We start from the raw sequence: 6,000 nt of genomic DNA, 5'->3' as shown, positions 1-6,000 counted from the left end.
TTGGTCTATAGAAATTGAAGAAAAATTTCTTCAATTCTCAAATTTGCATGAGTCTTTTCTGAACTAAAAAAATAATATCAAATAACTTCATGCAAATTCAATTTAACAAGAGACTGACACCAAGGTGTTTAGATAATGGGTTAAGTGGGAAAATCTATTAAACCCTTAAAATTTTATTTGATTTTTGTTAATCAAATTTCAATTTTGAAATCAAAATTTCAAAATTTTAAAAAGTATTAATTCAATATTTAATATTTAAATAAAATTAATTAATTCTAAACAAAATTACTTCTAAAATTAATTCTAAATAATTTAATTAAAAAATTAAATTAAATTAATTTAATATCAAATATTAAATTAATAAAACACCTATTCCATACATGAATCCCTATTATGTAATTAATATTTAAATCATATTTTAATATTATCTAATTCTCCAATTTCATTTAATTCAATAATTAGACGTATAATTATATCGTATATAATTACTAATTCCTTTAATTTAAATTTGAACGTTTTAAATTTACTCATCACGCTATTCTAAGGTTCAATCCATTTGTGAGCTAGTAGGGAGACCTAATGAACCTAATGATCAAGGGCACCAACGATCTGAGATTAACTGGCTAAACTCTTTATCCTAATTAACCAACATTCGTTAACTACTGAGTCACTCCACTAAAGTCTAGTAGTTGCACTCCCCTAACTGTAGACTTATTTCTATCCACTTGACATAACCATAATCAGTAATTTGACCCTTCACACGTTATTCATAATATCGGCTGGGTTAAAAGCTATTTCCCCCCCTTGAGATTACATCTTGTTCCTTAAGTCCCATTAATCCTCTAATAAACAATTGGTTTGTGATCTAATCACCAAACTGTCCCTCTCGGGCTAATAAGAGGGTGTAACCCCTTATTCAAGACTTGAAGTCAACACTAAAGGGAACATGCTTTCTACTATCCTTAAAAGTGGGTAGGAGTGAATTCCATCTTGCACTTTATGTCCCTAGCTATCTACCTCATCTTACTCCTGAAATGAGAGGCTTATTAAAAAGGCATTGTTGAGTTAACCCTCAGCATGTAAATCTAAGGATAATCCTGAATAAACAGGAGTTCATAGTTAGCTCAGGATTAAGGTCAAGTTACTTAGGTCATCTCTATGAAATAGTTAGTCTTAAATATTAAACAACGTTATAAAGTAAGAGTGACTTATTTCTCGATTCTGTCTTATACAAACTCTTTGCATAGGACGCCTCCACTCACATTTCTCCACATGAATGATTTAGGATCACATCATTTGTACTAAATACAAAGTGGGCCGCATCCAATAGTGTTTTTAGAATAAGGTATTCAGCCTTATCCGTATATTATAGACTATTTTGGCTATCTACTCAAACTTGATCAACTCTAATGTCTCTACATAAAGTCCAAGTACTCATATAATAGCCATGGATATTTAGTTTATTGGATTTAGTTTTTACAAGTGTAATTTACATATTCGATAACAGTTTTATTGAACAAACCTCAATAACTTCTTTATTGCAAAATCGAATATGTTTAATTTTAAAACATACAATTCAACACACATCACCTTATTGCACAATGTCTTGGATCAAGTGATATTTCCTTTCAATGTGTTTGCCTCTTTTATGACTCCTAGGTTCCTTTGAATTTTCCACAACACCACTATTATCACAATAAAGTGTGATCGACATAGACATATTTGGAACGACTTCCAAATATGTAAGGAACATCCTTAGCCAAACAACTTCCTTAGCAGCTTCGCAAGCAATTATGTATTCAGCTTTCATAGTGGAGTCTGTGATGCATCCTTGCTCGATGCTTCACTAGACTATAGCTCCTCCGTTAAGAGTAAACACAGACCTTGATGTTGATGTCCTTGAATCTCTATCAGTCTGAAAGTCAAAATCCGTGTATCTTGTAAGGATCAAATCCTTAGCTCCATACACAAGCATATAGTCATTCTTTCTCCATGGATACTTGATGATTATTTTGATCATTGTCCAGTGATCTAATCCTGGATTGGATAATCCCTACTGCATAGTAAATGTTAGATCTAGTACATAACATTGCATACATAAGGCTGCTAACAACCGATGCATAGGGAATCTGTCTCATTTCCTCAATCTCATGAGTAGTTTTAAGACATTGTTCCTTAGACAAAAAAATTCCATACCTAAAAGGTAATAAACTCTTCTTGGAATTGTGCATCGAATATCTGACAAGTATCTTGTCAATATACAATGTCTGAGACAGGGCCAGCATTTTATTCTTACAATCCCTGATAATTTAGATCCCTAGAACAAACTACGCCTCACTCCAATCTTTAATTTGGAAGTAGGAGGCTAACCATTTCTTAACATCTGTCAGTAAGCCTACATCATTCCCAATGAGTAGGATCTCATCCACATACAACACAATGAAAGGTACTGAACTGTTGATGATTTTCTCATAGACATAAGACTCATCAACATTCTGAGCAAAGCCATAAGATTTGATCGTAGTATCAAATCTTATATTCTAAGATCAAGATACTTATTTTAACCTATCAAATCTTATAGTCCAAGATTGAAATTGTAGTATCAACATTCTGAGCAAAGCCATAAGATTTGGTGCTCTAAATCTCGTAGGGTCCTGTAGTTTGTAATTGTAATGTATAAGCATTTTATTTATGTAATAAAATATGTGATATTTTATTTCAAAATTAGTTGCATTAACTACAAAGCAATAAACTAACATTCAAGGTTATCTTGTAGTTTAAACATGCATGTAGAGATATACAGGTGGATCATGTTTAAGTGATAACCTAAATGGTCTGTAGTAGATGGTTAAGGTTGGATACCTTATCTTGGTGACACTACGAGTATGGCCCACTTTGTAGATATTACAATTATTTTAAAGTGCTACAAATGATCTAATCCTAATCATTCATGTGGAGATATTTGAGCGGGGATATTCTATACAAAAGAGTTTATATAAGACCGGACCATGAAATGTTTAGTCTCATTATACAACACTGTTAATAATAGGGACTTACATTTCACCAGAATGACTATAGGTAACATTATATGAATCTTGAGTGAGTTGTGAACTCTTGCCTATGAGGTCGGTCCTTTGATTTGTATGGGTGAGAGTGGCCAGATCGCCGACTTAATAAGCCTACCATTTTAGGGATTCGTCTGATTGGGGAGCTGGGAACACAACTACACAGAAAGGAATTCACTCCTTCCCCAATGTTGGGGCAAGTAGATAAATTGTTCCCTTAAAGATTGATTCTAGGGCTTGAACAATGTGGTGCCACACCCTTTCCTGGCCCGAGAAGAGCTTTGTCATAGTTGGACTATGATTTATTATTCATTAGAGAGATCAATGGTACTTAAGAAGTTAGATGTAACTATAGGGGCAAAACGATAATTTTAGCCAAGCTGTACTTACGAGTAATTTGTGAAGGGTTATCGTCTATGAAGCACAGATACTTCATGTGAGGCAAAGAATCAGTATCAAACACGTATCAGATACCGATACTTCCAGACACTTCCTAGTTACGTATCTGACACGCGATTTGACGTATTTATACTTTCAGATACTTTCTAGATATGTATCTGACATGCGATTTGACGTATCTATTTTTATACGTACATTTTTTCTTAAGAAAAAAGACAAGTAACTCATCTAATCTTTCCCAATCTAAAATTAGGAAACCTATTTAAAAAGCTCACAACTCACGTCTAAAACTTAAAAAAAAAATAATAAATTAATGGACCAAACCCTAGACTAGAATCATCTAATCTCCATCTTCACATTTGAATCCCCACAAAGTCCACAAAAATATAAACCATTTGGATATCTTCAACAATAAGTTCTTCATACTTCTCTCTCTAATCTTCTTCTTCTTCTTCTTTGCAACATGAGTCACTTTTCTATTGCATTTTATTAATTATTGTACTTCAATATCTTAAATGTTGCTTTTTTGTATTGTATTTCTGTGTTTATATTCTATTCTGTGCTATTGTTATTAACTTGTATGCTAAATCTATCTATATCCTAAACTTTTTTAAAGAAAAAAATGTATCTTCAACGTATCAGTATCCTCGTTTTTTAGAAATATATATATTAAAAATATATATAAAAAAAAGATGCATCATTAGATGTATCCGTATCTTAGTTTTTTAGAAATTGACGAATCGTCGTATCCAATCGTATCAGTATCGTATAGCCGTATTTGTGTCTGTGTTTTATAGGTTATCGTACTGTTGATTGGTTATATCCAATGGACACTAAAATATATTTGTAGTGCGAAGAGTGCAACCGTCAGTATTTAGTGGAGTGTCGTTAGTTAACGGATGGTGAATAATTTAATTGAAGAGTTTAATTAATTATTCACGTATTGTTGAAGCTTCAAGCCACAGGTCCATGAGATTCCATCGATAGCTCAACGAGATTTAGTGAGAATCAGTTTTTGGATTAATTTGAATTATTCAAATTATATGTTATATATGATATAACATATTAAAATTAAATTATTTAATTTAATTAATTTTAAATTATATTAAAGGGAGGGAAATGGCTTCCCTCCCCTTAATTCTCTCCACATCACGTAAGTAGGAGGTTGGTTCCTGATTATTCTTCTTCTTCTTCCTGAAAAAGAGAGAAAAAGGATGAACATATAGAAGAGTTCTATGAAAAACCAAAAATTTTTTCTCTCCTCTCAATCTCCCTTTCCCTCACTAAAATAGTCAGAGTCCACTCTCCTGTGTTCTTACTTGAGAATATCTAGGTTGCGTTCATGATAGTATCTGGTTGGAGATCGAGGTTTCCTATTGAAGAAACGTTCTTCAAAAGGTAAGGATTTTCTAACCCAATTTAATTTTCTGCAATTTTGTTATTAGCATGTTGTAATTATTTGTTGTATCTCAATAAAATTATGACTTCTGTAAAAATGGGATTTGGGATGATCCACTTCCGCTCAATGATTTCCTCATCTAGGATCCTTCATGGGTTACCTTTGTATCCTTAAGTACCAGTACTCCTCTAATGAACAACCTGTTTATGGTCCAACCATTAAATGGCGCTCAGGCTAGTAAGAGGGTAGGGCCTTTTGTTCAAGTATCAGAGACACCACCTAAGGGAACGCTCATCTACTTACCCTAAAGTCGGGAAGGAGAGAAATCCATCTTATATTATTATGTTCGCAGCTCCACACTTGGTCTTGTCCACAAAATGGTAGGCTTATTCAGTTAGCAAACTGGCCACTCTCATCCATACAAATCAAAGGACAATCCCTCGTGAGCAGGAGTTTATAATACACTCAGGATTAAGATTAAGTTTCCTAGGTCATTCTATTGAAATAGAAACCTAACTATTCAACGGTGTTACATCTAGTGGTCACTATTTCGTGGTCCGATCTTATGAAAACTCATTGCATAGGATGCCTTCACTCGCATGTCACCTACACGAACGTGTTAGATCATTGCATTTGTATCAAATACAAAGTGGGTTGTATTCATAGTGTCACTAGGATAAGGTACGCAGCCTTATCCCTATACTATAGACACTTTAGGTTGTATCTTAAACATTGATTCCTGTATGTCTCCACATACAGTTCAAGACTCATCAAACAGCCTCGGATGTTAGTTTATTATATCTAAGGTTATTAAGACAAAATATAATACAACACAATCAATAACACTTATTAAAATAATATCGATAACTCTTTATTGATGACGATCAATTATTTACATTTATTATCTACGAGTTTTAAGGTATAAAACCCAACCGAGGCAATCTCAACTCTTGATATGAATGTGATTGACTAGATAAACCAACATCAATAACTCTTGTTGATGGACTAGCCTCTTAAACAACCTTTGTTGAAGTCTCAATAGTATCATTAGAAATTTCACTTAATACTATTTTGCTTCATGGTTTGTGGTCCCTCGTGTGATCTTTTTCCAGAAAGGTAACATTTTTCGATACAAAC

The sequence above is a fragment of the Benincasa hispida genome, chromosome 5 (genome assembly GCF_027475165.1).
Source record: "Benincasa hispida cultivar pf3 chromosome 5, pf3_genome.v1.1, whole genome shotgun sequence".
NCBI classification, from domain to species: domain Eukaryota; kingdom Viridiplantae; phylum Streptophyta; class Magnoliopsida; order Cucurbitales; family Cucurbitaceae; genus Benincasa; species Benincasa hispida.
This window is presented reverse-complemented; position numbering follows the sequence as displayed.